Below are 21,231 nucleotides of genomic sequence, written 5' to 3' on the forward strand. Positions count from 1 at the left end.
ACTACTTTACTGTGTCAAGTTTCAAGAAGCTAGCACAAACCGTGTTGGATTTAGAGTTCCAAATACATGTATCAATATAGGAGAAAACAGAGTGAAACCTAAAAATTCAAACTGTTACAGGAAATGAACGCTTCAACATAGAAGAACGACATTTGGGGAACCAAGTCGCCTTAGTGTACTGATCATTACCTGAAAGTATCATCCAGTTTGGGTGAAAAAATATTTGCTGAGATTTCTGGAGATTCGTAATTTTTGGAAGCTTGGCAACCCCTTTCAATGAAAGTGTTTCTCGCCAGTCACTGCTTAGGGCTACATCAAGAGGAAACAAAACATAGAGATAGAACTTGAAACTACTTTACTGTGTCAAGTTTCAAGAAGCTAGCACAAACCGTGTTGGATTTAGAGTTCCAAATACATCTATCAATATAGGAGAAAACAGAGTGAAACCTAAAAATTCAAACTGTTACTGGAAATGAACGCTTCAACATAGAAGAACGAAATTTGGGGAACCAAGTCGACTTAGTGTACTGATCATTACCTGAAAGTATCATCCAGTTTGGGTGAAAAAATATTTGCTGAGATTTTTGGAGATTCGTAATTTTGGAAGCTTGGCAACCCCTCTCCATGAAAGTGGTTCTCGCCAGTCACTGCTTAGGGCTACAGCAAGAGGAAACAAAACATAGAGATAGAACGTGAAACTACTTTACTGTATCAAGTTTCAAGAAGCTAGCACAAACCGTGTTGGATTTAGAGTTCCAAATACATGTATCAATATAGGAGAAAACAGAGTGAAACCTAAAAATTCAAACTGTTACTGGAAATGAACGCTTCAACATAGAAGAACGAAATTTGGGGAACCAAGTCGCCTTAGTGTACTGATCATTACCTGAAAGTATCATCCAGTTTGGGTGAAAAAATATTTGCTGAGATTTCTGGAGATTCGTAATTTTTGGAAGCTTGGCAACCCCTTTCCATGAAAGTGTTTCTCGCCAGTCACTGCTTAGGGCTACATCAAGAGGAAACAAAACCTAGAGATAGAACGTGAAACTACTTTACTGTGTCAAGTTTCATGAAGCTAGCACAAACCGTGTTGGATTTAGAGTTCCAAATACATCTATCAATATAGGAGAAAACAGAGTGAAACCTAAAAATTCAAAGTGTTACTGGAAATGAACGCTTCAACATAGAAGAACGACATTTGGGGAACCAAGTCGCCTTAGTGTACTGATCATTACCTGAAAGTATCATCCAGTTTGGGTGAAAAAATATTTGCTGAGATTTCTGGAGATTCGTAACTTTTGGAAGCTTGGCAACCTTTTTCCATGAAAGTGTTTCTCACCAGTCACTGCTTAGGGCTACATCAAGAGGAAACAGAATATAGAGATAGAACGTGAAACTACTTTACTTTGTCAAGTTTCATGAAGCTAGCACAAAACGTGTTGGATTTAGAGTTCCAAATACATCTATCAATATAGGAGAAAACATAGTGAAACCTAAAAATTCAAAGTGTTACTGGAAATGAACGCTTCAACATAGAAGAACGACATTTGGGGAACCAAGTCGCCTTCGTGTACTGATCATTACCTGAAAGTATCATCCAGTTTGGGTGAAAAAATATTTGCTGAGATTTCTGGAGATTCGTAATTTTTGGAAGCTTGGCAACCCCTCTCCATGAAAGTAGTTCTCGCCAGTCACTGCTTAGGGCTACAGCAAGAGGAAACAAAACATAGAGATAGAACATGAAACTACTTTACTGTATCAAGTTTCAAGAAGCTAGCACAAACCGTGTTGGATTTAGAGTTCCAAATACATGTATCAATATAGGAGAAAACAGAGTGAAACCTAAAAATTCAAACTGTTACAGGAAATGAACGCTTCAACATAGAAGAACGACATTTGGGGAACCAAGTCGCCTTAGTGTACTGATCATTACCTGAAAGTATCATCCAGTTTGGGTGAAAAAATATTTGCTGAGATTTCTGGAGATTCGTAATTTTTGGAAGCTTGGCAACCCCTTTCCATGAAAGTGTTTCTCGCCAGTCACTGCTTAGGGCTACATCAAGAGGAAACAAAACCTAGAGATAGAACGTGAAACTACTTTACTGTGTCAAGTTTCAAGAAGCTAGCACAAACCGTGTTGGATTTAGAGTTCCAAATACATGTATCAATATAGGAGAAAACAGAGTGAAACCTAAAAATTCAAACTGTTACTGGAAATGAACGCTTCAACATAGAAGAACGAAATTTGGGGAACCAAGTCGCCTTAGTGTACTGATCATTACCTGAAAGTATCATCCAGTTTGGGTGAAAAAATATTTGCTGAGATTTCTGGAGATTCGTAATTTTTGGAAGCTTGGCAACCCCTCTCCATGAAAGTGGTTCTCGCCAGTCACTGCTTAGGGCTACATCAAGAGGAAACAAAACATAGAGATACAACGTGAAACTACTTTACTGTGTCAAGTTTCAAGAAGCTAGCACAAACCGTGTTGGATTTAGAGTTCCAAATACATGTATCAATATAGGAGAAAACAGAGTGAAACCTAAAAATTCAAACTGTTACTGGAAATGAACGCTTCAACATAGAAGAACGAAATTTGGGGAACCAAGTCGCCTTAGTGTACTGATCATTACCTGAAAGTATCATCCAGTTTGGGTGAAAAAATATTTGCTGAGATTTCTGGAGATTTGTAATTTTTGGAAGCTTGGCAACCCCTCTCCATGAAAGTGGTTCTCGCCAGTCACTGCTTAGGGCTACAGCAAGAGGAAACAAAACATAGAGATAGAACGTGAAACTACTTTACTGTGTCAAGTTTCAAGAAGCTAGCACAAACCGTGTTGGATTTAGAGTTCCAAATACATGTATCAATATAGGAGAAAACAGAGTGAAACCTAAAAATTCAAACTGTTACTGGAAATGAACGCTTCAACATAGAAGAACGAACTTTGGGGAACCAAGTCGCCTTAGTGTACTGATCATTACCTGAAAGTATCATCCAGTTTGGGTGAAAAAATATTTGCTGAGATTTCTAGAGATTCGTAATTTTTGGAAGCTTGGCAACCCCTTTCCATGAAAGTGTTTCTCGCCAGTCACTGCTTAGGGCTACATCAAGAGGAAACAGAACATAGAGATAGAACGTGAAAGTACTTTACTGTGTCAAGTTTCAAGAAGCTAGCACAAACCGTGTTGGATTTAGAGTTCCAAATACATCTATCAATATAGGAGAAAACAGAGTGAAACCTAAAAATTCAAACTGTTTCTGGAAATGAACGCTTCAACATAGAAGAACGACATTTGGGGAACCAAGTCGCCTTAGTGTACTGATCATTACCTGAAAGTATCATCCAGTTTGGGTGAAAAAATATTTGCTGAGATTTCTGGAGATTCGTAATTTTTGGAAGCTTGGCAACCCCTTTCCATGAAAGTGTTTCTCGCCAGTCACTGCTTAGGGCTACATCAAGAGGAAACAAAACATAGAGACAGAACGTGAAACTACTTTATGGTGTCAAGTTTCAAGAAGCTAGCACAAACCGTGTTGGATTTAGAGTTCCAAATACATGTATCAATATAGGAGAAAACAGAGTGAAACCTAAAAATTCAAACTGTTAGAGGAAATGAACGCTTCAACATAGAAGAACGACATTTGGGGAACCAAGTCGCCTTAGTGTACTGATCATTACCTGAAAGTATCATCCAGTTTGGGTGAAAAAATATTTGCTGAGATTTCTGGAGATTCGTAACTTTTGGAAGCTTGGCAACCTTTTTCCATGAAAGTGTTTCTCACCAGTCACTGCTTAGGGCTACATCGAGAGGAAACAGAATATAGAGATAGAACGTGAAACTACTTTACTTTGTCATGTTTCATGAAGCTAGCACAAACCGTGTTGGATTTAGAGTTCCAAATACATCTATCAATATAGGAGAAAACAGAGTGATACCTAAAAATTCAAAGTGTTACTGGAAATCAACGCTTCAACATAGAAGAACGACATTTGGGGAACCAAGTCGTCTTCGTGTACTGATCATTACCTGAAAGTATCATCCAGTTTGGGTGAAAAAATATTTGCTGAGATTTCTGGAGATTCGTAATTTTTGGAAGCTTGGCAACCCCTCTCCATGAAAATTGTCCTCGCCAGTCACTGCTTAGGGCTACATCAAGAGGAAACAAAACATAGAGATAGAACGTGAAACTACTTTACTGTGTCAAGTTTCAAGAAGCTAGCACAAACCGTGTTGGATTTAGAGTTCCAAATACATGTATCAATATAGGAGAAAACAGAGTGAAACCTAAAAATTCAAACTGTTACTGGAAATGAACGCTTCAACATAGAAGAACGAAATTTGGGGAACCAAGTCCCCTTAGTGTACTGATCATTACCTGAAAGTATCATCCAGTTTGGGTGAAAAAATATTTGCTGAGATTTCTGGAGATTCGTAATTTTTGGAAGCTTGGCAACCCCTCTCCATGAAAGTGGTTCTCGCCAGTCACTGCTTAGGGCTACAGCAAGAGGAAACAAAACATAGAGATAGAACGTGAAACTACTTTACTGTGTCAAGTTTCAAGAAGCTAGCACAAACCGTGTTGGATTTAGAGTTCCAAATACATGTATCAATATAGGAGAAAACAGAGTGAAACCTAAAAATTCAAACTGTTACAGGAAATGAACGCTTCAACATAGAAGAACGACATTTGGGGAACCAAGTCGCCTTAGTGTACTGATCATTACCTGAAAGTATCATCCAGTTTGGGTGAAAAAATATTTGCTGAGATTTCTGGAGATTCGTAATTTTTGGAAGCTTGGCAACCCCTTTCCATGAAAGTGTTTCTCGCCAGTCACTGCTTAGGGCTACATCAAGAGGAAACAAAACATAGAGATAGAACGTGAAACTACTTTACTGTGTCAAGTTTCAAGAAGCTAGCACAAACCGTGTTGGATTTAGAGTTCCAAATACATGTATCAATATAGGAGAAAACAGAGTGAAACCTAAAAATTCAAACTGTTACTGGAAATGAACGCTTCAACATAGAAGAACGAACTTTGGGGAACCAAGTCGCCTTCGTGTACTGATCATTACCTGAAAGTATCATCCAGTTTGGGTGAAAAAATATTTGCTGAGATTTCTGGAGATTCATAATTTTTGGAAGCTTGGCAACCCCTTTCCATGAAAGTGTTTCTCGCCAGTCACTGCTTAGGGCTACATCAAGAGGAAACAAAACATAGAGATAGAACGTGAAAGTACTTTACTGTGTCAAGTTTCAAGAAGCTAGCACAAACCGTGTTGGATTTAGAGTTCCAAATACATGTATCAATATAGGAGAAAACAGAGTGAAACCTAAAAATTCAAACTGTTACTGGAAATGAACGCTTCAACATAGAAGAACGAAATTTGGGGAACCAAGTCGCCTTCGTGTACTGATCATTACCTGAAAGTATCATCCAGTTTGGGTGAAACAATATTTGCTGAGATTTCTGGAGATTCGTAACTTTTGGAAGCTTGGCAACCTTTTTCCATGAAAGTGTTTCTCAACAGTCACTGCTTATTGCTACATCAAGAGGAAACAGAATATAGAGATAGAACGTGAAACTACTTTACTTTGTCAAGTTTCATGAAGCTAGCACAAACCGTGTTGGATTTAGAGTTCCAAATACATCTATCAATATAGGAGAAAACAGAGTGAAACCTAAAAATTCAAAGTGTTACTGGAAATGAACGCTTCAACATAGAAGAACGACATTTGGGGAACCAAGTCGCCTTCGTGTACTGATCATTACCTGAAAGTATCATCCAGTTTGGGTGAAAAAATATTTGCTGAGATTTCTGGAGATTCGCAATTTTTGGAAGCTTGGCAACCCCTCTCCATGAAAGTGGTTCTCGCCAGTCACTGCTTAGGGCTACAGCAAGAGGAAACAAAACATAGAGATAGAACGTGAAACTATTTTACTGTATCAAGTTTCAAGAAGCTAGCACAAACCGTGTTGGATTTAGAGTTCCAAATACATCTATCAACATAGGAGAAAACAGAGTGAAACCTAAAAATTCAAACTGTTACTGGAAATGAACGCTTCAACATAGAAGAACGAACTTTGGGGAACCAAGTCGCCTTAGTGTACTGATCATTACCTGAAAATATCATCCAGTTTGGGTGAAAAAAGATTTGCTGAGATTTCTGGAGATTCGTAACTTTTGGAAGCTTGGCAACCCCTCTCCATGAAAGTGGTCCTCGCCAGTCACTGCTTAGGGCTACAGCAAGAGGAAACAAAACATAGAGATACAACGTGAAACTACTTTACTGTGTCAAGTTTCAAGAAGCTAGCACAAACCGTGTTGGATTTAGAGTTCCAAATACATGTATCAATATAGGAGAAAACAGAGTGAAACCTAAAAATTCAAACTGTTACAGGAAATGAACGCTTCAACATAGAAGAACGACATTTGGGGAACCAAGTCGCCTTAGTGTACTGATCATTACCTGAAAGTATCATCCAGTTTGGGTGAAAAAATATTTGCTGAGATTTCTGGAGATTCGTAATTTTTGGAAGCTTGGCAACCCCTTTCAATGAAAGTGTTTCTCGCCAGTCACTGCTTAGGGCTACATCAAGAGGAAACAAAACATAGAGATAGAACTTGAAACTACTTTACTGTGTCAAGTTTCAAGAAGCTAGCACAAACCGTGTTGGATTTAGAGTTCCAAATACATCTATCAATATAGGAGAAAACAGAGTGAAACCTAAAAATTCAAACTGTTACTGGAAATGAACGCTTCAACATAGAAGAACGAAATTTGGGGAACCAAGTCGACTTAGTGTACTGATCATTACCTGAAAGTATCATCCAGTTTGGGTGAAAAAATATTTGCTGAGATTTTTGGAGATTCGTAATTTTTGGAAGCTTGGCAACCCCTCTCCATGAAAGTGGTTCTCGCCAGTCACTGCTTAGGGCTACAGCAAGAGGAAACAAAACATAGAGATAGAACGTGAAACTACTTTACTGTATCAAGTTTCAAGAAGCTAGCACAAACCGTGTTGGATTTAGAGTTCCAAATACATGTATCAATATAGGAGAAAACAGAGTGAAACCTAAAAATTCAAACTGTTACTGGAAATGAACGCTTCAACATAGAAGAACGAAATTTGGGGAACCAAGTCGCCTTAGTGTACTGATCATTACCTGAAAGTATCATCCAGTTTGGGTGAAAAAATATTTGCTGAGATTTCTGGAGATTCGTAATTTTTGGAAGCTTGGCAACCCCTTTCCATGAAAGTGTTTCTCGCCAGTCACTGCTTAGGGCTACATCAAGAGGAAACAAAACCTAGAGATAGAACGTGAAACTACTTTACTGTGTCAAGTTTCATGAAGCTAGCACAAACCGTGTTGGATTTAGAGTTCCAAATACATCTATCAATATAGGAGAAAACAGAGTGAAACCTAAAAATTCAAAGTGTTACTGGAAATGAACGCTTCAACATAGAAGAACGACATTTGGGGAACCAAGTCGCCTTAGTGTACTGATCATTACCTGAAAGTATCATCCAGTTTGGGTGAAAAAATATTTGCTGAGATTTCTGGAGATTCGTAACTTTTGGAAGCTTGGCAACCTTTTTCCATGAAAGTGTTTCTCACCAGTCACTGCTTAGGGCTACATCAAGAGGAAACAGAATATAGAGATAGAACGTGAAACTACTTTACTTTGTCAAGTTTCATGAAGCTAGCACAAACCGTGTTGGATTTAGAGTTCCAAATACATCTATCAATATAGGAGAAAACATAGTGAAACCTAAAAATTCAAAGTGTTACTGGAAATGAACGCTTCAACATAGAAGAACGACATTTGGGGAACCAAGTCGCCTTAGTGTACTGATCATTACCTGAAAGTATCATCCAGTTTGGGTGAAAAAATATTTGCTGAGATTTCTGGAGATTCGTAATTTTTGGAAGCTTGGCAACCCCTTTCCATGAAAGTGTTTCTCGCCAGTCACTGCTTACGGCTACATCAAGAGGAAACAAAACCTAGAGATAGAACGTGAAACTACTTTACTGTGTCAAGTTTCAAGAAGCTAGCACAAACCGTGTTGGATTTAGAGTTCCAAATACATGTATCAATATAGGAGAAAACAGAGTGAAACCTAAAAATTCAAACTGTTACTGGAAATGAACGCTTCAACATAGAAGAACGAAATTTGGGGAACCAAGTCGCCTTAGTGTACTGATCATTACCTGAAAGTATCATCCAGTTTGGGTGAAAAAATATTTGCTGAGATTTCTGGAGATTCGTAATTTTTGGAAGCTTGGCAACCCCTCTCCATGAAAGTGGTTCTCGCCAGTCACTGCTTAGGGCTACATCAAGAGGAAACAAAACATAGAGATACAACGTGAAACTACTTTACTGTGTCAAGTTTCAAGAAGCTAGCACAAACCGTGTTGGATTTAGAGTTCCAAATACATGTATCAATATAGGAGAAAACAGAGTGAAACCTAAAAATTCAAACTGTTACTGGAAATGAACGCTTCAACATAGAAGAACGAAATTTGGGGAACCAAGTCGCCTTAGTGTACTGATCATTACCTGAAAGTATCATCCAGTTTGGGTGAAAAAATATTTGCTGAGATTTCTGGAGATTTGTAATTTTTGGAAGCTTGGCAACCCCTCTCCATGAACGTGGTTCTCGCCAGTCACTGCTTAGGGCTACAGCAAGAGGAAACAAAACATAGAGATAGAACGTGAAACTACTTTACTGTGTCAAGTTTCAAGAAGCTAGCACAAACCGTGTTGGATTTAGAGTTCCAAATACATGTATCAATATAGGAGAAAACAGAGTGAAACCTAAAAATTCAAACTGTTACTGGAAATGAACGCTTCAACATAGAAGAACGAACTTTGGGGAACCAAGTCGCCTTAGTGTACTGATCATTACCTGAAAGTATCATCCAGTTTGGGTGAAAAAATATTTGCTGAGATTTCTAAAGATTCGTAATTTTTGGAAGCTTGGCAACCCCTTTCCATGAAAGTGTTTCTCGCCAGTCACTGCTTAGGGCTACATCAAGAGGAAACAGAACATAGAGATAGAACGTGAAAGTACTTTACTGTGTCAAGTTTCAAGAAGCTAGCACAAACCGTGTTGGATTTAGAGTTCCAAATACATCTATCAATATAGGAGAAAACAGAGTGAAACCTAAAAATTCAAACTGTTTCTGGAAATGAACGCTTCAACATAGAAGAACGACATTTGGGGAACCAAGTCGCCTTAGTGTACTGATCATTACCTGAAAGTATCATCCAGTTTGGGTGAAAAAATATTTGCTGAGATTTCTGGAGATTCGTAATTTTTGGAAGCTTGGCAACCCCTTTCCATGAAAGTGTTTCTCGCCAGTCACTGCTTAGGGCTACATCAAGAGGAAACAAAACATAGAGACAGAACGTGAAACTACTTTATGGTGTCAAGTTTCAAGAAGCTAGCACAAACCGTGTTGGATTTAGAGTTCCAAATACATGTATCAATATAGGAGAAAACAGAGTGAAACCTAAAAATTCAAACTGTTAGAGGAAATGAACGCTTCAACATAGAAGAACGACATTTGGGGAACCAAGTCGCCTTAGTGTACTGATCATTACCTGAAAGTATCATCCAGTTTGGGTGAAAAAATATTTGCTGAGATTTCTGGAGATTCGTAACTTTTGGAAGCTTGGCAACCTTTTTCCATGAAAGTGTTTCTCACCAGTCACTGCTTAGGGCTACATCGAGAGGAAACAGAATATAGAGATAGAACGTGAAACTACTTTACTTTGTCAAGTTTCATGAAGCTAGCACAAACCGTGTTGGATTTAGAGTTCCAAATACATCTATCAATATAGGAGAAAACAGAGTGATACCTAAAAATTCAAAGTGTTACTGGAAATCAACGCTTCAACATAGAAGAACGACATTTGGGGAACCAAGTCGTCTTCGTGTACTGATCATTACCTGAAAGTATCATCCAGTTTGGGTGAAAAAATATTTGCTGAGATTTCTGGAGATTCGTAATTTTTGGAAGCTTGGCAACCCCTCTCCATGAAAATTGTCCTCGCCAGTCACTGCTTAGGGCTACATCAAGAGGAAACAAAACATAGAGATAGAACGTGAAACTACTTTACTGTGTCAAGTTTCAAGAAGCTAGCACAAACCGTGTTGGATTTAGAGTTCCAAATACATGTATCAATATAGGAGAAAACAGAGTGAAACCTAAAAATTCAAACTGTTACTGGAAATGAACGCTTCAACATAGAAGAACGAAATTTGGGGAACCAAGTCGCCTTAGTGTACTGATCATTACCTGAAAGTATCATCCAGTTTGGGTGAAAAAATATTTGCTGAGATTTCTGGAGATTTGTAATTTTTGGAAGCTTGGCAACCCCTCTCCATGAACGTGGTTCTCGCCAGTCACTGCTTAGGGCTACAGCAAGAGGAAACAAAACATAGAGATAGAACGTGAAACTACTTTACTGTGTCAAGTTTCAAGAAGCTAGCACAAACCGTGTTGGATTTAGAGTTCCAAATACATGTATCAATATAGGAGAAAACAGAGTGAAACCTAAAAATTCAAACTGTTACTGGAAATGAACGCTTCAACATAGAAGAACGAACTTTGGGGAACCAAGTCGCCTTAGTGTACTGATCATTACCTGAAAGTATCATCCAGTTTGGGTGAAAAAATATTTGCTGAGATTTCTGGAGATTCGTAATTTTTGGAAGCTTGGCAACCCCTTTCCATGAAAGTGTTTCTCGCCAGTCACTGCTTAGGGCTACATCAAGAGGAAACAGAACATAGAGATAGAACGTGAAAGTACTTTACTGTGTCAAGTTTCAAGAAGCTAGCACAAACCGTGTTGGATTTAGAGTTCCAAATACATCTATCAATATAGGAGAAAACAGAGTGAAACCTAAAAATTCAAACTGTTTCTGGAAATGAACGCTTCAACATAGAAGAACGACATTTGGGGAACCAAGTCGCCTTAGTGTACTGATCATTACCTGAAAGTATCATCCAGTTTGGGTGAAAAAATATTTGCTGAGATTTCTGGAGATTCATAATTTTTGGAAGCTTGGCAACCCCTTTCCATGAAAGTGTTTCTCGCCAGTCACTGCTTAGGGCTACATCAAGAGGAAACAAAACATAGAGATAGAACGTGAAAGTACTTTACTGTGTCAAGTTTCAAGAAGCTAGCACAAACCGTGTTGGATTTAGAGTTCCAAATACATGTATCAATATAGGAGAAAACAGAGTGAAACCTAAAAATTCAAACTGTTACTGGAAATGAACGCTTCAACATAGAAGAACGAAATTTGGGGAACCAAGTCGCCTTCGTGTACTGATCATTACCTGAAAGTATCATCCAGTTTGGGTGAAACAATATTTGCTGAGATTTCTGGAGATTCGTAACTTTTGGAAGCTTGGCAACCTTTTTCCATGAAAGTGTTTCTCAACAGTCACTGCTTATTGCTACATCAAGAGGAAACAGAATATAGAGATAGAACGTGAAACTACTTTACTTTGTCAAGTTTCATGAAGCTAGCACAAACCGTGTTGGATTTAGAGTTCCAAATACATCTATCAATATAGGAGAAAACAGAGTGAAACCTAAAAATTCAAAGTGTTACTGGAAATGAACGCTTCAACATAGAAGAACGACATTTGGGGAACCAAGTCGCCTTCGTGTACTGATCATTACCTGAAAGTATCATCCAGTTTGGGTGAAAAAATATTTGCTGAGATTTCTGGAGATTCGTAATTTTTGGAAGCTTGGCAACCCCTCTCCATGAAAGTGGTTCTCGCCAGTCACTGCTTAGGGCTACAGCAAGAGGAAACAAAACATAGAGATAGAACGTGAAACTATTTTACTGTATCAAGTTTCAAGAAGCTAGCACAAACCGTGTTGGATTTAGAGTTCCAAATACATCTATCAACATAGGAGAAAACAGAGTGAAACCTAAAAATTCAAACTGTTACTGGAAATGAACGCTTCAACATAGAAGAACGACATTTGGGGAACCAAGTCGCCTTAGTGTACTGATCATTACCTGAAAGTATCATCCAGTTTGGGTGAAAAAAGATTTGCTGAGATTTCTGGAGATTCGTAACTTTTGGAAGCTTGGCAACCCCTCTCCATGAAAGTGGTCCTCGCCAGTCACTGCTTAGGGCTACAGCAAGAGGAAACAAAACATAGAGATACAACGTGAAACTACTTTACTGTGTCAAGTTTCAAGAAGCTAGCACAAACCGTGTTGGATTTAGAGTTCCAAATACATGTATCAATATAGGAGAAAACAGAGTGAAACCTAAAAATTCAAACTGTTACAGGAAATGAACGCTTCAACATAGAAGAACGACATTTGGGGAACCAAGTCGCCTTAGTGTACTGATCATTACCTGAAAGTATCGTCCAGTTTGGGTGAAAAAATATTTGCTGAGATTTCTGGAGATTCGTAATTTTTGGAAGCTTGGCAACCCTTTTCCATGAAAGTGTTTCTCGCCAGTCACTGCTTAGGGCTACATCAAGAGGAAACAAAACATAGAGATAGAACTTGAAACTATTTTACTGTGTCAAGTTTCAAGAAGCTAGCACAAACCGTGTTGGATTTAGAGTTCCAAATGCATCTATCAATATAGGAGAAAACAGAGTGAAACCTAAAAATTCAAACTGTTACTGGAAATGAACGCTTCAACATAGAAGAACGAACTTTGGGGAACCAAGTCGCCTTAGTGTACTGATCATTACCTGAAAGTATCATCCAGTTTGGGTGAAAAAATATTTGCTGAGATTTCTTGAGATTCGTAATTTTTGGAAGCTTGGCAACCCCTCTCCATGAAAGTGGTTCTCGCCAGTCACTGCTTAGGGCTACAGCAAGAGGAAACAAAACCTAGAGATAGAACGTGAAACTACTTTACTGTGTCAAGTTTCAAGAAGCTAGCACAAACCGTGTTGGATTTAGAGTTCCAAATACATGTATCAATATAGGAGAAAACAGAGTGAAACCTAAAAATTCAAACTGTTACTGGAAATGAACGCTTCAACATAGAAGAACGAAATTTGGGGAACCAAGTCGCCTACGTGTACTGATCATTACCTGAAAGTATCATCCAGTTTGGGTGAAAAAATATTTGCTGAGATTTGTGGAGATTCGTAACTTTTGGAAGCTTGGCATCCCCTTTCCATGAAAGTGTTTCTCGCCAGTCACTGCTTAGGGCTACATCAAGAGGAAACAGAACATAGAGATAGAACGTGAAAGTACTTTACTGTGTCAAGTTTCAAGAAGCTAGCACAAACCGTGTTGGATTTAGAGTTCCAAATACATCTATCAATATAGGAGAAAACAGAGTGAAACCTAAAAATTCAAACTGTTTCTGGAAATGAACGCTTCAACATAGAAGAACGACATTTGGGGAACCAAGTCGCCTTAGTGTACTGATCATTACCTGAAAGTATCATCCAGTTTGGGTGAAAAAATATTTGCTGAGATTTCTGGAGATTCGTAACTTTTGGAGCTTGGCAACCTTTTTCCATGAAAGTGTTTCTCACCAGTCACTGCTTAGGGCTACATCGAGAGGAAACAGAATATAGAGATAGAACGTGAAACTACTTTACTTTGTCAAGTTTCATGAAGCTAGCACAAACCGTGTTGGATTTAGAGTTCCAAATACATCTATCAATATAGGAGAAAACAGAGTGATACCTAAAAATTCAAAGTGTTACTGGAAATCAACGCTTCAACATAGAAGAACGACATTTGGGGAACCAAGTCGTCTTCGTGTACTGATCATTACCTGAAAGTATCATCCAGTTTGGGTGAAAAAATATTTGCTGAGATTTCTGGAGATTCGTAATTTTTGGAAGCTTGGCAACCCCTCTCCATGAAAATTGTCCTCGCCAGTCACTGCTTAGGGCTACATCAAGAGGAAACAAAACATAGAGATAGAACGTGAAACTACTTTACTGTGTCAAGTTTCAAGAAGCTAGCACAAACCGTGTTGGATTTAGAGTTCCAAATACATGTATCAATATAGGAGAAAACAGAGTGAAACCTAAAAATTCAAACTGTTACTGGAAATGAACGCTTCAACATAGAAGAACGAAATTTGGGGAACCAAGTCGCCTTAGTGTACTGATCATTACCTGAAAGTATCATCCAGTTTGGGTGAAAAAATATTTGCTGAGATTTCTGGAGATTCGTAATTTTTGGAAGCTTGGCAACCCCTCTCCATGAAAGTGGTTCTCGCCAGTCACTGCTTAGGGCTACAGCAAGAGGAAACAAAACATAGAGATAGAACGTGAAACTACTTTACTGTGTCAAGTTTCAAGAAGCTAGCACAAACCGTGTTGGATTTAGAGTTCCAAATACATGTATCAATATAGGAGAAAACAGAGTGAAACCTAAAAATTCAAACTGTTACAGGAAATGAACGCTTCAACATAGAAGAACGACATTTGGGGAACCAAGTCGCCTTAGTGTACTGATCATTACCTGAAAGTATCATCCAGTTTGGGTGAAAAAATATTTGCTGAGATTTCTGGAGATTCGTAATTTTTGGAAGCTTGGCAACCCCTTTCCATGAAAGTGTTTCTCGCCAGTCACTGCTTATGGCTACATCAAGAGGAAACAAAACATAGAGATAGAACGTGAAACTACTTTACTGTGTCAAGTTTCAAGAAGCTAGCACAAACCGTGTTGGATTTAGAGTTCCAAATACATGTATCAATATAGGAGAAAACAGAGTGAAACCTAAAAATTCAAACTGTTACTGGAAATGAACGCTTCAACATAGAAGAACGACATTTGGGGAACCAAGTCGCCTTAGTGTACTGATCATTACCTGAAAGTATCATCCAGTTTGGGTGAAAAAATATTTGCTGAGATTTCTGGAGATTCATAATTTTTGGAAGCTTGGCATCCCCTTTCCATGAAAGTGTTTCTCGCCAGTCACTGCTTAGGGCTACATCAAGAGGAAACAAAACATAGAGATAGAACGTGAAAGTACTTTACTGTGTCAAGTTTCAAGAAGCTAGCACAAACCGTGTTGGATTTAGAGTTCCAAATACATGTATCAATATAGGAGAAAACAGAGTGAAACCTAAAAATTCAAACTGTTACTGGAAATGAACGCTTCAACATAGAAGAACGAAATTTGGGGAACCAAGTCGCCTTCGTGTACTGATCATTACCTGAAAGTATCATCCAGTTTGGGTGAAACAATATTTGCTGAGATTTCTGGAGATTCTTAACTTTTGGAAGCTTGGCAACCCCTCTCCATGAAAGTGGTTCTCGCCAGTCACTGCTTAGGGCTACAGCAAGAGGAAACAAAACATAGAGATAGAACGTGAAACTATTTTACTGTATCAAGTTTCAAGAAGCTAGCACAAACCGTGTTGGATTTAGAGTTGCAAATACATCTATCAACATAGGAGAAAACAGAGTGAAACCTAAAAATTCAAACTGTTACTGGAAATGAACGCTTCAACATAGAAGAACGAACTTTGGGGTACCAAGTCGCCTTAGTGTACTGATCATTACCTGAAAGTATCATCCAGTTTGGGTGAAAAAAGATTTGCTGAGATTTCTGGAGATTCGTAACTTTTGGAAGCTTGGCAACCCCTCTCCATGAAAGTGGTCCTCGCCAGTCACTGCTTAGGGCTACAGCAAGAGGAAACAAAACATAGAGATACAACGTGAAACTACTTTACTGTGTCAAGTTTCAAGAAGCTAGCACAAACCGTGTTGGATTTAGAGTTCCAAATACATGTATCAATATAGGAGAAAACAGAGTGAAACCTAAAAATTCAAACTGTTAGAGGAAATGAACGCTTCAACATAGAAGAACGACATTTGGGGAACCAAGTCGCCTTAGTGTACTGATCATTACCTGAAAGTATCATCCAGTTTGGGTGAAAAAATATTTGCTGAGATTTCTGGAGATTCGTAATTTTTGGAAGCTTGGCAACCCCTTTCCATGAAAGTGTTTCTCGCCAGTCACTGCTTAGGGCTACATCAAGAGGAAACAAAACATAGAGATAGAACTTGAAACTATTTTACTGTGTCAAGTTTCAAGAAGCTAGCACAAACCGTGTTGGATTTAGAGTTCCAAATACATCTATCAATATAGGAGAAAACAGAGTGAAACCTAAAAATTCAAACTGTTACTGGAAATGAACGCTTCAACATAGAAGAACGAACTTTGGGGAACCAAGTCGCCTTAGTGTACTGATCATTACCTGAAAGTATCATCCAGTTTGGGTGAAAAAATATTTGCTGAGATTTCTTGAGATTCGTAATTTTTGGAAGCTTGGCAACCCCTCTCCATGAAAGTGGTTCTCGCCAGTCACTGCTTAGGGCTACAGCAAGAGGAAACAAAATCTAGAGATAGAACGTGAAACTATTTTACTGTGTCAAGTTTCAAGAAGCTAGCACAAACCGTGTTGGATTTAGAGTTCCAAATACATGTATCAATATAGGAGAAAACAGAGTGAAACCTAAAAATTCAAACTGTTACAGGAAATGAACGCTTCAACATAGAAGAACGACATTTGGGGAACCAAGTCGCCTTAGTGTACTGATCATTACCTGAAAGTATCATCCAGTTTGGGTGAAAAAATATTTGCTGAGATTTCTGGAGATTCGTAATTTTTGGAAGCTTGGCAACCCCTTTCCATGAAAGTGTTTCTCGCCAGTCACTGCTTAGGGCTACATCAAGAGGAAACAAAACATAGAGATAGAACTTGAAACTACTTTACTGTGTCAAGTTTCAAGAAGCTAGCACAAACCGTGTTGGATTTAGAGTTCCAAATACATCTATCAATATAGGAGAAAACAGAGTGAAACCTAAAAATTCAAAGTGTTACTGGAAATGAACGCTTCAACATAGAAGAACGAACTTTGGGGAACCAAGTCGCCTTAGTGTACTGATCATTACCTGAAAGTATCATCCAGTTTGGGTGAAAAAAGATTTGCTGAGATTTCTGGAGATTCGTAACTTTTGGAAGCTTGGCAACCCCTCTCCATGAAAGTGGTCCTCGCCAGTCACTGCTTAGGGCTACAGCAAGAGGAAACAAAACATAGAGATAGAACGTGAAACTACTTTACTGTGTCAAGTTTCAAGAAGCTAGCACAAACCGTGTTGGATTTAGAGTTCCAAATATATGTATCAATATAGGAGAAAACAGAGTGAAACCTAAAAATTCAAACTGTTACAGGAAATGAACGCTTCAACATAGAAGAACGACATTTGGGGAACCAAGTCGCCTTAGTGTACTGATCATTACCTGAAAGTATCATCCAGTTTGGGTGAAAAAATATTTGCTGAGATTTCTGGAGATTCGTAATTTTTGGAAGCTTGGCAACCCCTTTCCATGAAAGTGTTTCTCGCCAGTCACTGCTTAGGGCTACATCAAGAGGAAACAAAACCTAGAGATAGAACGTGAAACTACTTTACTGTGTCAAGTTTCAAGAAGCTAGCACAAACCGTGTTGGATTTAGAGTTCCAAATACATCTATCAATATAGGAGAAAACAGAGTGAAACCTAAAAATTCAAACTGTTACTGGAAATGAACGCTTCAACATAGAAGAACGACATTTGGGGAACCAAGTCGCCTTCGTGTACCTATCATTACCTGAAAGTATCATCCAGTTTGGGTGAAAAAATATTTGCTGAGATTTCTGGAGATTCGTAACTTTTGGAAGCTTGGCAACCTTTTTCCATGAAAGTGTTTCTCGCCAGTCACTGCTTAGGGCTACATCAAGAGGAAACAGAATATAGAGATAGAACGTGAAACTACTTTACTTTGTCAAGTTTCATGAAGCTAGCACAAACCGTGTTGGATTTAGAGTTCCAAATACATCTATCAATATAGGAGAAATCAGAGTGAAACCTAAAAATTCAAAGTGTTACTGGAAATGAACGCTTCAACATAGAAGAATGAAATTTGGGGAACCAAGTCGCCTTAGTGTACTGATCATTACCTGAAAGTATCATCCAGTTTGGGTGAAAAAATATTTGCTGAGATTTCTGGAGATTCGTAATTTTTGGAAGCTTTGCAACCCCTCTCCATGTAAGTGGTTCTCGACAGTCACTGCTTAGGGCTACAGCAAGAGGAAACAAAACATAGAGATAGAACGTGAAACTACTTTACTGTGTCAAGTTTCAAGAAGCTAGCACAAACCGTGTTGGATGTAGAGTTCCAAATACATGTATCAATATAGGAGAAATCAGAGTGAAACCTAAAAATTCAAACTGTTACTGGAAATGAACGCTTCAACATAGAAGAACGAACTTTGGGGAACCAAGTCGCCTTAGTGTACTGATCATTACCTGAAAGTATCATCCAGTTTGGGTGAAAAAATATTTGCTGAGATTTCTGGAGATTCGTAATTTTTGGAAGCTTGGCAACCCCTTTCCATGAAAGTGTTTCTCGACAGTCACTGCTTAGGGCTACATCAAGAGGAAACAAAACATAGAGATAGAACTTGAAACTACTTTACTGTGTCAAGTTTCAAGAAGCTAGCACAAACCGTGTTGGATTTAGAGTTCCAAATACATGTATCAATATAGGAGAAAACAGAGTGAAACCTAAAAATTCAAACTGTTACTGGAAATGAACGCTTCAACATAGAAGAACGAACTTTGGGGAACCAAGTCGCCTTAGTGTACTGATCATTACCTGAAAGTATCATCCAGTTTGGGTGAAAAAAGATTTGCTGAGATTTCTGGAGATTCGTAACTTTTGGAAGCTTGGCAACCCCTCTCCATGAAAGTGGTCCTCGCCAGTCACTGCTTAGGGCTACAGCAAGAGGAAACAAAACATAGAGATACAACGTGAAACTACTTTACTGTGTCAAGTTTCAAGAAGCTAGCACAAACCGTGTTGGATTTAGAGTTCCAAATACATGTATCAATATAGGAGAAAACAGAGTGAAACCTAAAAATTCAAACTGTTACAGGAAATGAACGCTTCAACATAGAAGAACGACATTTGGGGAACCAAGTCGCCTTAGTGTACTGATCATTACCTGAAAGTATCATCCAGTTTGGGTGAAAAAATATTTGCTGAGATTTCTGGAGATTCGTAATTTTTGGAAGCTTGGCAACCCCTTTCCATGAAAGTGTTTCTCGCCAGTCACTGCTTAGGGCTACATCAAGAGGAAACAAAACATAGAGATAGAACTTGAAACTATTTTACTGTGTCAAGTTTCAAGAAGCTAGCACAAACCGTGTTGGATTTAGAGTTCCAAATACATGTATCAATATAGGAGAAAACAGAGTGAAACCTAAAAATTCAAACTGTTACTGGAAATGAACGCTTCAACATAGAAGAACGAACTTTGGGGAACCAAGTCGCCTTAGTGTACTGATCATTACCTGAAAGTATCATCCAGTTTGGGTGAAAAAATATTTGCTGAGATTTCTTGAGATTCGTAATTTTTGGAAGCTTGGCAACCCCTCTCCATGAAAGTGGTTCTCGCCAGTCACTGCTTAGGGCTACAGCAAGAGGAAACAAAACCTAGAGATAGAACGTGAAACTATTTTACTGTGTCAAGTTTCAAGAAGCTAGCACAAACCGTGTTGGATGTAGAGTTCCAAATACATGTATCAATATAGGAGAAATCAGAGTGAAACCTAAAAATTCAAACTGTTACTGGAAATGAACGCTTCAACATAGAAGAACGAAATTTGGGGAACCAAGTCGCCTTAGTGTACTGATCATTACCTGAAAGTATCATCCAGTTTGGGTGAAAAAATATTTGCTGAGATTTCTGGAGATTCGTAATTTTTGGAAGCTTGGCAACCCCTTTCCATGAAAGTGTTTCTCGACAGTCACTGCTTAGGGCTACATCAAGAGGAAACAAAACATAGAGATAGAACTTGAAACTACTTTACTGTGTCAAGTTTCAAGAAGCTAGCACAAACCGTGTTGGATTTAGAGTTCCAAATACATGTATCAATATAGGAGAAAACAGAGTGAAACCTAAAAATTCAAACTGTTACTGGAAATGAACGCTTCAACATAGAAGAACGAACTTTGGGGAACCAAGTCGCCTTAGTGTACTGATCATTACCTGAAAGTATCATCCAGTTTGGGTGAAAAAAGATTTGCTGAGATTTCTGGAGATTCGTAACTTTTGGAAGCTTGGCAACCCCTCTCCATGAAAGTGGTCCTCGCCAGTCACTGCTTAGGGCTACAGCAAGAGGAAACAAAACATAGAGATACAACGTGAAACTACTTTACTGTGTCAAGTTTCAAGAAGCTAGCACAAACCGTGTTGGATTTAGAGTTCCAAATACATGTATCAATATAGGAGAAAACAGAGTGAAACCTAAAAATTCAAACTGTTACAGGAAATGAACGCTTCAACATAGAAGAACGACATTTGGGGAACCAAGTCGCCTTAGTGTACTGATCATTACCTGAAAGTATCATCCAGTTTGGGTGAAAAAATATTTGCTGAGATTTCTGGAGATTCGTAATTTTTGGAAGCTTGGCAACCCCTTTCCATGAAAGTGTTTCTCGCCAGTCACTGCTTAGGGCTACATCAAGAGGAAACAAAACATAGAGATAGAACTTGAAACTATTTTACTGTGTCAAGTTTCAAGAAGCTAGCACAAACCGTGTTGGATTTAGAGTTCCAAATACATCTATCAATATAGGAGAAAACAGAGTGAAACCTAAAAATTCAAACTGTTACTGGAAATGAACGCTTCAACATAGAAGAACGAACTTTGGGGAACCAAGTCGCCTTAGTGTACTGATCATTACCTGAAAGTATCATCCAGTTTGGGTGAAAAAATATTTGCTGAGATTTCTTGAGATTCGTAATTTTTGGAAGCTTGGCAACCCCTCTCCATGAAAGTGGTTCTCGCCAGTCACTGCTTAGGGCTACAGCAAGAGGAAACAAAACCTAGAGATAGAACGTGAAACTATTTTACTGTGTCAAGTTTCAAGAAGCTAGCACAAACCGTGTTGGATTTAGAGTTCCAAATACATGTATCAATATAGGAGAAAACAGAGTGAAACCTAAAAATTCAAACTGTTACTGGAAATGAACGCTTCAACATAGAAGAACGAAATTTGGGGAACCAAGTCGCCTACGTGTACTGATCATTACCTGAAAGTATCATCCAGTTTGGGTGAAAAAATATTTGCTGAGATTTGTGGAGATTCGTAACTTTTGGAAGCTTGGCATCCCCTTTCCATGAAAGTGTTTCTCGC

This window comes from Spermophilus citellus (assembly GCF_964194105.1).
Source record: "Spermophilus citellus genome assembly, chromosome: 10".
NCBI classification, from domain to species: domain Eukaryota; kingdom Metazoa; phylum Chordata; class Mammalia; order Rodentia; family Sciuridae; genus Spermophilus; species Spermophilus citellus.